Source organism: Monomorium pharaonis, chromosome 10, assembly GCF_013373865.1.
Source record: "Monomorium pharaonis isolate MP-MQ-018 chromosome 10, ASM1337386v2, whole genome shotgun sequence".
Classification (NCBI taxonomy): Eukaryota; Metazoa; Arthropoda; class Insecta; order Hymenoptera; family Formicidae; genus Monomorium; species Monomorium pharaonis.
The window spans coordinates 6,909,019-6,921,433 of record NC_050476.1 but is presented as its reverse complement, the minus strand read 5'-3'; the positions used below and the strand labels follow the sequence as shown (position 1 = coordinate 6,921,433).

Below are 12,415 nucleotides of genomic sequence, written 5' to 3'. Positions count from 1 at the left end.
GAGGAACAAACGCTCGCTTCGGTTACCTCGGGGCAGATGGCGCTGGGCGTACGGTTTCTGGAAAGATTGAAGCGAATGTAATGCAGGGTCTACAATGGTAGTAATAAGTAAGGTTGTCAGTAAAAACTAACCAATTATAATTGAGTGTGAAAAGAATAATCGAATGTAATTGGTCAATTCTTGTGGTTTGCGGCTTACAACCTTACTACTACTGCCAATTGTAGACCCTGCATAATATACCCGTATAAAAACTAAGCTTTTGTATTTTTATTATAAAAGCGAAAAACCCGAATGACTGAAAACTGTGTATGCTTGCTCCCATGCTATTGTGTCATCATGTGTTGTATTTTTTAAATAAGAAAGAGATGTGGAACAGTATTCTCGAGTAGAGAAATTTTTATTTATACATATGCCAAACGAACTACAAACATTTACTTTCGGTACTAATTTACAGTACTAACTTCTTATTAAAAAAAAATTGCTGAAAATTCTAATGCATACAAAATCTTATAAAATTTTGAAGCATATTTATTTTGAAGCATAGTTCATATACATATTAATAGCTACATATTATTATTGTATTTTCTAAATAAAAAAAAGACATGGAACAGTATTCTTGAGTAGAAAAATTTATATGTATATATCGAACGAATACATTTACACTTTCGGTATTAACTTACAGTGCTAATTAGCTCCTCATTAGAAAAAAATTGCTCAAAATTTAAATGTATACGAAATCTTATATAAAATTTTAAAGCATATTCAGTCTGTACGTATTAATACCTACATTTTATAGCTGTTCGTACATAATAATAAGTCGCCAATAAGAAAGAATTTGCAGCGCGACTAAAAAGATCGAAACACGGACCCGTCTTCTATTTTCCCGCCTTTTCCCGCTGTTTCTCGCGTCCCGCGTCTTTCGGCGGAATCGCATAGTGTCGACGGGTCGTGTTTGTCGCTTCGTCCGACAAGCACACGTACTTACGGATTCGTTGAGAGCGTTCGCGCGAAAGTACCTTGTCGAGATAACTCCGTGGAAACGGAGCGTGACGAGTTCGTTACGATCATTGCCGTCCATTCGGTTAATTCGTCCGGGCGACGTTGCGACAAATTGCAGCCCGATTGTCGGAACAGGTATTCGCCTCGAGCTAATCATCCATCTCAATCTCGTGGACTTTCGATACTCGTCCGACTCCGTCTATCAATCTAGCCGAAACGCGTGACTCTAGTACCCATTGCCGGTGTACGTTTCAGTATTATGCATATCTGCGGTGAAACCATAACCAATAAAAGGGACAGAAAGCTCCATTGCGTCGCGTCGGTGCGAGCGCGTTCGTACGCCGTGAACATGCAGCGGATAGATTCCGCTGTACGTTCGCAGCGGACCAATCAAATTGGAAATCGATGCGATCCCGGCCGCGGATCGATTCCGCGTTCCCAGTGATAACTGTGGGTGCAACGGGTCGGGTCGGTCGCCGCGGTCGTCGCGCTCGTCGTACTCGTCGCCGGGGATTCGGCGAGTTCCGCGCGACTTGCCGTGAGATTATCCGTCGCACGGATTCCGCGGGTGCTCGAGTGCACGGGGAACACGCCGATATCCCTCCCCGGCCTGCGATAGAGTGGCTCTCGTCCATGGATTTCGGTCGGCCGTGACGTCACGGCTACTCCAACCTCCAACGAGTGTCCTCGTCCACCATGCTCGTGATCCGCCGTGTCCGCCTAATTCCGGAGGGCTCGATCGGACAACTCGATTCCAGCTTGGGGAAACAACGGACGAGTCTCGCGGCCTGCCGGTTACGGTAAGTCTGCTCTGCTCGGCTATGCGAGGAGAGATATTCTTGCTTCTCAGGGAAGAGGGACGGCGCGTTTCAAACACGTTGCGATTTCCTTCCGAGTCGATCGGAATAGTTGATCGAAGAGGGTTATATCGATCATTGGAGAAGTTTAACCTGCGTATAAATGGAAAATATATAAACCGCCTGGATATATTGCGTCGACAAGTTGCGACAGTCTCGTCAAGTAAACTCCGCGTGACCGTAGTATTACTTGCACAATGGAATTTTCGCAAATTGATTACATAGGATTAATCGAAATATGCGACAGCAAAGCGATTATGATTATTTTTTGTTCTTTAATAACTACTTATAACGATTCTATTGATTGAAAGCGCGAAATCATTTGTTTGATTACAATTGCCGGGATTATCGAGAAATAATTTATTTTACTGTATTAAAAAATTTATCAAAGTTTTAAATCACCCCAAATAACGTGCACGAAAATAGTCTCAGTGTTATTTTACATAATTATTCAAAATTGCTTCGTGTTTGACGTAACTCCTTCTTCCCTACTTTAAGATACGATTGATCTGTGGCAGATTATTTATTCTCACACGTATTTATCTTTTCATATTATCTTCTAAGTGACATAATATATTTTGATAACAAACTTTACAATAACGTAACATGACACAAAACGTAACATGCATTAATGTAACTGTGTCAGGTACTTAGAAAAAATTATTACAAAAAAAACACAAATATTGACATTCAGGAAATATATTAATCTCTCAGGTCGATTTTATGATATGAACGTTTGTTGCACATTTTTACGGAGCATGAAATACAAGAACGACTTAGCCGCGATAGACTTCGGCATAATTCATCCTGCTAAAGGTCAGAGGTTTTAATATCCTCTACTGGACACCCACTTGGCAGCGATAATTCGAATTAATAAGCACAAATTGGCGGGCCCTCGCGCTGCTTGCCAATGCAAGTACGAACATCCGATCTCGAACCACGATGGGTTTTTTTTATAGCTTTTTTTAAACTAACTCTTTCGGGATAGAAATCGAAAGCGAAGGGTTTGCATAACGAATTTAAACTTGTTGAGAATGTTTATTCTTATTTCACATAGGAATACATATTATAGTAATCTAAATGTGACATAATATTGTTTGTTAAAAAAGTTATTGTACAAATTATTATATATATATATATATTTTTGTGAGTATGTTTTTATAAAGATAGTTTTCTTAAATAACTTTAAATTGAAATGAGACTTATTTGCATTGATTTAATTCTTATTTGTTAAATTATTTGATTTTCTCAATGTTCAAACATACATATAAAATTTTTAGGATGCACTTAAATTTCTTTTTCGATGCAGAAGATTAAACTTTTCAGTAACTGAATCAATTTAATTATCCATTTCGAGTAGAACTTGCTCAAAAGAATCACTTTTCGGTAACGTATAATTTTAAGAAGAATCGCGACGAAAGGTACTGAATTTCCGGCGGTACGAACGATAAATTTCCTACAGAGATCTATAATGATAGCATATTATTTCCGGGACACCCGGTGTAGAGCGACACCGTCGCGTAATTAATGTAGTCAAGTGAATTACAAACGAAGTCGAATCTCTCGCAAACTGGAACTTCTCGCAACTCGCGCACTTTCGGGAAATTACGGGGATCCTGGCGTCGTCGGTGCGACACGCTTTATATACGTACATAGGTAAAGCGAGTGCAAAACCGCGTGGCGAAAGTCTCGCCGAGCAATACGGCCGATTCGGGTTCGTGTATCCCGTCACCCCGCGCCGTCGGCTCGCGAGCAAATGGCGCTCATTTGTAGTGATAGGGATCGTATCGCAAAAAAAGCGCGGGGCCTAACGACCGAGATGCGCCTATGCGATATCCGGTCACAGATCCGCCAGTGATATCGAATGCCCGGCTCGATGCGCCTACCGGAATTAAAAATGTATTACGCAAGGTGTTGTTCGACCGCGGCTCCGTTTACCCGACGCGCGAACGTCACGGAAACGAGCATCGATTTAAATTAAAAAGACAGGCATCTAATACAAGCGTTTTATCCTCTTTTATGTACCTATGTTTCACATATGGCGCGCGCTTCTCTCGATGTTCTTTTTTTTTTTTTTTCAAATTGAATACGAACGAACCGGTGAACGTAAAATCGATTTTCGTTAAAGATTATCCGGGGTAAAGTGGCCCCCTTCAAGTTTTTTCAAATTTCAGAACGCAGTTACATTAATATTCTTTTAGCGTGCGTAGACGCAAATAGGAAAATTCGGTTCTAACGTTATTTGAACAAAGCGAGACTGTCTCGTAAATCGCTCTTTAATCTACACAAAACAGCCGGGAGCTTAGCTACGCTCGATTACCGTGTGTGTGTATTCCGGGCGTAAAAGATTATATACTGTTATTCGCGGCGGTATTTTTACGCCGATAAGGACAATCTCTAGGATCGCGTGGTATAATAAGATAGTTCGCTTTCGCGTCGATTCCTAGAAGAAGCCGCCTCATCTGCATGAGAACAGCGGGGCGGTCGGGCCCCGCGGAAGCCCGGGAGCCTGTAATTAGCGGTGGTTTTATAAAACGCACTTTCTGGTAATTATCTGCCCGCGCGGCGATATCGCGCCGCGTTACATCGCGCCTCTGCGCCCGTGTATATCGCCCGATTTATCGCCGTGGCGGACGTGGTGGTGTCTTAGATTGATGCGCCGCGCGCCGTTGTTCGCGCGATGCATAATGCAGAGGGATGCGCGCCGCGTTACGAGCGCTTTTGCAACCGCGGTTTGTCGTTCCGCACGACGTAAGTGCATTGTCCTACCGTCCGACTTGTATCCTACATTTTAACGTGGAACTTGGAAAGAGCGTCGTCGTCGTCGTCGTTGCTCGGGAGAGAGGCGCGAGTCGACAGTCTGCATTTACACTTTTTTTTACTTATCATCCCTCGGGGATAAAAACATGAATATACTTGGGGTTCTTCGTTTAAACGGTAGAGGCAGAAGCGTTTCGGCGAAGTCACCTAACGGTGCTCTCTCTCTCTCTCTCTCTCTCTATAGATAATCATTTACGATGATCGAGTAATTAGCGGGCGGATAGAATGCGGTTTATCTCGCGTCATGCAGTTAAGCAACCGTATACGACTCCGTACAATATCGCTCATAAATTATTTATAGCAAATCGATGAGTTCTCTAAGAACCTTCTGCTGCGAGAAACAGCTGCTTAAAAATTTATTTGTAATATACATTTATTTTGTTGAAATAAAATATGGCGAAATGTAAAGTTTTATAAGCAAATTGACCAATTAGTAAGAAAAATAAGATAAATTTTTTTAGAAATGTTTATTTCTTTATCATAGATTTACTTACATGTAATAAATATATTGAAGAAAATATTATATTTCAACTTTTTTTTCTCAGTGTAGAAATATAAATCCATAATAATCAGGACACAAAGGAGAATTCGAGAAATCGCGCGATATTGATTTTCTTCTCGCGCATACGGGTCATACGGTCATAAATGTATTGATGTTCCATTAAAATCAAGCATATCCAGCTGTATCGGACCATGAAAGAGATGCAGGCTGCCGATATACGTAAATCAGGCACATCGCGAGTCACGATGCGATCGTGATATAGTCGACGTAGAATGCGCCAGCTCGTTCGTTCGGGCGCGTTACCGCGTTTTTCTCAGTTGGCGCTTCAGCCGACGACGAAAGCCGTCGTCGTCGCCGCGACGAGACGAGACGAGACGAGACGAAATGGTAAGGGGAAAGAAAGGGGAAGAAATCCGTGGGACGGATACATAGGAGGCGAAAAAAGGGGCACCACGAGGCGCGCGGGCGCGACGGAAGGAGTTGAGAAATGTCAGCCGGCAAATTGGAAGAGGGGAAAGAAAGAGCGAGACCGGGTGGTGAAAGAGAGGGAGGGGGGGGGAGGGGTGGTTGAGATGGGACGGGCGACTCTCTACGGCAGCCCCGACGTCAAATAAACATGCCAAGACGAGCAATTTCGAATATTAGAAGGTCCCGCAGGGTAGGTGCATCCTGCGTCAGGGCGCGTGAGCTACGGTGATGACGTTCGACCGCAGGACGCATCAGGGACTGACTTGCGCGGCCCGTTGCAATTGCAAGCGCCGACCGCAAAGTAAATGGGCGCCGGTCAGCGGCGAATTAAAGATCCTCTCGCGTCTCTCGCCGTCTTTCTCGCCCTCCCCTCCCCCCCCCCCCGAAAGACCGAGAGAGTCTTTGAATGTCGCTCGACGCGAGTGGACCTGGGAAAACTTGGAGGGTCTTGCGGCCTTTCCTTTTTCTCGGTAATCGTTAAACGATCGTGCAGCTCGTTATCTTTATTGCTTTTAGGATGTTGGGTTTGACATTGATGCGCTTTGCCTCAGGCAATTTTTTTTTCACACGTTCATACATTATAGAAATTTTATCGTTTGATGTACGTATAATTTTTATAATCTTTGAGATTGAGACTTTTTTTAGAAACATCACCGAGGAATAATTGCCGAGGTAAGACAGTAATTATCAAAATAATATTTTACTCATTAAAATAGGTTAATAATACGAGAGAAATATGATTTTTTCTGAGGTCTGCGGTTATGCTCTGCAACTACAGTGATGGAGACTGGACCGCAAATGGAATATTGTCGTTCGTGTTTATTGCTAACGCTAAGATACATTATTGGAAATATAATTTACATTTTCTATAGTCGGGGGAAATATTAAAATCCGAGTTATTCAACAATTCTCGTATACCAGAATAGCGTAATGATCAGAACACAATGAGGTTTAGCATCCGTCTATTTTCTGATTAGGAGTTTCAATTGGAAGGGAAGAATGAATCACTCGTCATTCCGTTTTTTAATTCGCCGAACGGACAATTAGGAGTATACGTAACTGTTATCTCGTCCCTAACGTTCGATCCTTTGTCCCGTTAAATGTCAACGATGCCAATCTTCGTGAGCAATCGCGCGTTGTATATTATAAATTAATTCATTCTCGATTCGTAGAAGATCCATTTACACACCACACACATACACACACACACATATGTAGAAAATATAATATAAATTCAAATTAGATCAACATGCAAAATAATGAGTATTTCAAAAAATTTTTTGCGCGTATAAGATACAATTAATTTTTCAAATAAATAATGTATAGTAAATAGTATTTAGGTTGTTCCATTATTTATGTGTATGTGTGTGTGTGTGTGTGTGTGTGTGTGTGTGTGTGTGTGTGTGTGTGTGTGTGTGTGTGTGTGTGTGTGTGTGTGTGTGTGTGTGTGTTTGTGTGATGCCTCTCAGGTCTCTTTGTCTTCTTGTGTTCTTCTTTGTTTCTTTTTTTTATAGCATTGACACAATACTCACTTGCGAAAATACGGTTAATTGCGATCGTGCGCGCACTAATCAACAGAAATACGATGTTCGCGTAGCGCTTTGCGTATAGCATCCCCGCTGTTAATCGCACGCGATGCGCACGTTATTGTACTGCGACGGAAGAAAAAAAGTATGATACGCTTGGCATTTATGATATTACGCGAAAAGGCAAAACAAACAAATCTCAAACGACAGGGAAAAAAATCGATGATTAATCAAGGCAGAATAAACTGTTCGTAAAAATATCAAAGTATACATATATTAATAAATAATACAACAGTTATTATATGCGTTACTTAAATCAGGTTTAATAAATTCAAAAAAAAATTAGAGTATGACGCAAAACCTGTAACTGAAACCAAGCATTACAGAAATATTTAATAATTATCGCTTGTGCGCGAAATAATAATTTACAATTCTCATTCTCCTACGCTCCGATTTCTACGCCAATAAATAACGAATAAATCACGTGAGATCTGTCTCGACGGACAGCCGTCATCTCGATATGTTTACGAGTCGCTAAATTTGGCAGCTAATTAATCATCGGCTCGATAATGGTTAATTGGAATACACGTGGGGAATTATGAGCGTGTTCGGCATCTCGTCGTACGTGTCACGATCGCGTTTCGAAGACTAATGCGACGACGCACGGAATGACTCGTACCACTGCCTGCCTACTCGAGCCTCTCTGTACGCGACTGACAACAAGGTTACCACGTGTAAATTCACAAATACGTATACAGTACGTTGAAAGTTGCAAAATAAATATCGCGAACGTCGTGCACCGGTCCATTTTATTTTGAGTTTTAAAATACGTTCCGTAAAGATAATACCAAATATTTTCTCTTAACGTTTGAAATTAATTTCGAGCACGTAGCAACACCAGCGCTATACTTAACCGGGACAATAATTTGGAGGTGCATATTCCGCGTTAATCAGAGATTAGGATCACGTAGCGCGTCGATCTTCGAAACAAAGCACTCGCCAGGCGGATAATTTCGCGAGGGGAAAGGTGCAAATCTTTGAGACTACGCGTGGCAAATTTAAATAATCTTTCGAGGAAAGAGGAAAGGAGATGGAGAAGCAAAAGGGAGGGGCGGGGGAGGGAAGGAGAGAAACTCGTCGACTCGTGCAGGGGTCGCGTACCCTGTAATCTCGGTCACGTGCAACTACGGGGGTCGTAGGCGTCGTCGGGTGAGACACACGGAGTCGCGAATGAGCTGCGCGATCAGCCCCGGCGTCTAATACTGACGCGATAATAAATATCTCGATAGGAACTCTCTCGCGCTAACTCCGGCGACGATCGGCCGCGATGGCGGCCGCGGCGTGAAAATTTTCATTGGCTCGGAGTCGCGCTGACGAATCGCCGATCGACCAAATCGCTCGATTTCTGCCTGCGTCACGGGGGCCCCGACAGGGATCGAGCGAGGGGCTCGGATGGAACGCGATACGCGCCGGATCTAATTTGCATGAGATCGAAATGCGCGAGCCCGCCGACTTAAGTATAAGTTTCTCTGCGTCGGAGTGCCGGTTAGCAAAAAAAGCCTCGCCTCTGACGAGCGCGTTGCGCGCTCGTTAGATCGCGCGCCGATATAACGCCATTGCCACGTCAAATTATTCGTTTCGTCGACAGTGCATTGATGCGATTTATAGGGGGACGTGCGTGTATATGCGGGGAACTCTACCGATGGCTCGGCGTTCTTAATAAAAAATAATGAAATCGTAACTTTCTAACGAGATAATTTATGGATGCGAAAAGTATCCATTATGTTTGTTGCAAAGCTCATTAATGTATCAATTGCGATTTACGGCGGAGAGAGCTTTTGTTACTCTTGCAACATTTTCGAGAAAACGAAAATATGTTTTTAATCCTGCCGATGATATTTTCGTTATTTGATAATAATAAATTTTATTCGTAGTTCTCATTTAGTTTTATTGTTTATTAAGGAAGAAGCAAATAAAACAATGGCAATTTAATCGCCTTAAGCGTTTGAGATGCTTTTGCCACGCACGGAAATCATAACGAACGGCAAGTTGAAACATTCAGTTTAATACTCGTGATTTCGTATGACAAAAAGTTTTCAATCGAACTCTAATTGTACACGCAGCTTACTCAGACTTTAGAGGCTAATATTCCGGTTGCTAATATTGATTATCCTTTGTAATTAATGTGTCAATCTCCCTCCACTCCGGCGAAGGAAGCTAATTGCGGAACGCCTCGTATCTCCTTCAAATTACCGTCGCCCGACGCCGCCGAGATATCGACCGAGGGACGCGGGTACGACTACGCGCGAGAGTCGCCTCCGATATTATCGATAAGTTGAAGAGGGAGGAGGAAAAAAAAAAGGGAACAACCGAGAGAAACTCCACGGCTCCAACTGCCAGATCCATTTCGCGCCAGTTCGATCTCGCTCGAAGGCAGCAGTGCCGTAGAAGGTAGGCGCTTCGAGGGGGTCGTCGTTCCTCGCGAAGAGAGGAGATCGACCGGTTGTTCACCGACCGGACGAGGAAACGGGGAGGGGAGGGGGAGGGCAGTAGGAATCGGGGGAAGAGAGCAACATACCGAGGACGTCTCGACGATGACTGGTGCATCGTGCTCGAGACGTGAAGCGTGGACGCGTGATTCTCAGAAAAGGGCCAGGCCGGCTCCGGGCTCCGTCCGATAGAGTCATCACGTGTCGGCGCTAGGATAGTACTTTTATTGTGGCACATATCGGGCGTGGGGTATCGGCGGTGTGTGCGTGCGTGTCAGGCGGGAATCGGACCGAGCGTCGGCGCAGGGAGGGAGGAAAAGGGAGGCGGGGGAAACCCGATTGCGGGGCTAGTTGTCCCGTACGCAGCGGGGGGTGCTTCGACGCACGTTCGGCACGATGTATGATCGATCTGACACGTGGGGGCACCGGACACCACGTCGCACGTACCTGGCGCACTTGGTCTCCTTCGGACTCGGTCGGGATCCCATGTTACCTGCACAATCTCCTCGTGTACAGAACCGGAGAACCGACAATCCGCGTAACAGGACAACACCGCGAGCAGAGCGTAGTCCGGAAATTGTCGGGGGCGAGAAAGGGGACGAGCGCGGCGGGGGTAGAGATGGGTTCGACGTACAGCGGGATTGATTGAAATTACACGCGGGGATTACAATCGGGTTTCGGGTACAGGACGGGCTCTCGGACCCGTCCCGGGCTGCGGCGTCTCCGGCAGTATGCGAAAACAAACAGCACGAGCGGCTTCGGAGCAATTTGTAGAACGAGAAGTATATCTCGGCGGCTCGGGGCTGCACGTGGAGATTTCGATCGCGGGCGGCACCGCTGATCAAAAGCGACAGGCTCCCGTGGTTCCGCCGCGCGCGGTTCTAGCAATACCACCACCGCGCGGGATTTCATCGCGCGAGTCGTAAATACCGATCTGCGACGTATCGTCCGTCGTATCGCTTCCCGGACGAGCCTCGTTCTCGGAAAGATCCGATCTTGCACGATTCGTTGATCTAACGACTCGCGAGAGTTCTGCGACCGGCAGAACTTTCTATCAGGGGAACGATTAGTATCTCCCGCAGTTGAGAAAAAAGAATTTTAGCATCATGTCTCTCTAAATCTTTGCTTGTCCATAAACTATTTAAGCCGTTTGCATTGAGAACAATGAGTAATATGCAGTAGAATTACTACAAATTAGTTCTTGAACGAAACGAAGTACCATTTATAGAAAACGCGAGTAATTATAGAATTGAATTGGTAGAAAAATTCAGAGAGATATGCTGCGAGTTTTCATCAGCAACGACGTTACGATGACGGTGACGGCGATGACGATGACAGCGCGCAGATGCATTATCGTAAGTACGATATTGCGTGTTTCAATTATCCGAGGTGATTCGCCCCGAGGTATGTATACATCGGGATTGTCTTCGTTCTAGCTTCCTCTCACGTCCCTCCCGTTCCATCCCCTTGTCTCGCCCGGGGTCCGTCCCGCGCGCGAGGAATCGCTTCATCATAATCGGTCATCCGGCATTTTTCTACGGGCCGGACCCCCTACCGGCACGACGCCCGGATATCTTAGCATCGAAATGCCGCGCTGACAGGCAAAGAATTTGATATCGTGATTAGCTCGTTACGGTATTGTGCGTTAACGCGCTGCAACGACTCCGCTCGATCTCGTCCCTCTCCCTCGCTCCCTCCCGGGAGTAAGATGGAGAGAGAGTTGAAACGTACGCTCATCTCGGAGATCCCAACGCGATTGATTCTACGCTCGATGTGTAAATAGATGCTTCGTCCTTGCCCGCACATTTACACGTGGCTCTAATTAGCGTATAATTCGTGCGTGAGTTTGCCGGCTTGTTTTTATCACGATTGAATTATCACCGTGAGATGACGCAGGAAGAACCGCCCGTACACCCTTGGGAAGTGGTAATTAGTGTTTTGCAAAAGTTGATTGCTTCCTCCATGAAATACCGAGAGAGTTATCTAGTGAGAGAGAGAGAGAGAGAGAGAGAGAGAGAGAGAGAGAAAGAGGCCATCTATTTTATCTTTTAAATCTAGAGATGGCAGATGAATTATTTCGTTTCTCACATCACAGACGTTGTACATAAGGACAGATGTTAACTACGAGTTCGTAAAATTTTTATTATTAGAATCTCTGCACATTTCTAATAAAACGCGAAACTTTGAAGTCGAGTCTTTTATCGTTTTGTGTGTGTGTGTGTGTGTGTAAAATTAAGTTTTTCGTTTCACTTTCGTTCTCCCGTCGGCGTTTTGGTAACTTACTAACGACGTGCGCGTTTCCCCGAGTTCGTTTCGTATGCACTCGGTTCACAGCGATTGCTCCTCTTGGCAGAGGCTATCGGCTGGATCGTGTGCTAGAGCACGGAAGAGAGTGGCGGAGTCGCAGCGCAGTCGGTGAGGTGTGTGTGTCACGATAATTCAAATCCCTCTTATTCTCCTATTTGCACTTCGAATCCTACCCTTCGGCCGGGGTGCACCATGGGCGCTGCTCAACCGTGGCCTCATTACCAAAGCAAATATTTTATAGTCGAGCCCCCGAGACGACGACGACGACGACGACGACGACGACGGCGACGGCGACGGCGACGAGGTTCGGGGGGAAGAGGCTAGAGCGAACACGAGATGCCGTCGGATAGGAATCGAGATGTAAAAAAGAGCCTCGCGAATAAAGCTGCGAGAGCTCTCTCTTTTTCTTCTCTACTTCCTCTTCCTGTCGTCCAATCTCTGCGCCCC

At 45.0% G+C, this 12,415-nt stretch overlaps 1 long non-coding RNA gene across 1 annotated transcript in view; it reads left to right on the top strand.

Moving 5' to 3' along the window:
• The first annotated feature begins 594 nt into the window (after positions 1 to 594).
• LOC118647692 overlaps positions 595 to 12,415 on the top strand; it is a 37,041-nt gene continuing 25,220 nt past the window's right edge. The window contains exon 1 of the long non-coding RNA XR_004964847.1: positions 595 to 1,799. This is a non-coding gene — a long non-coding RNA (uncharacterized LOC118647692). The remainder of the gene's footprint in view (positions 1,800 to 12,415) is intronic.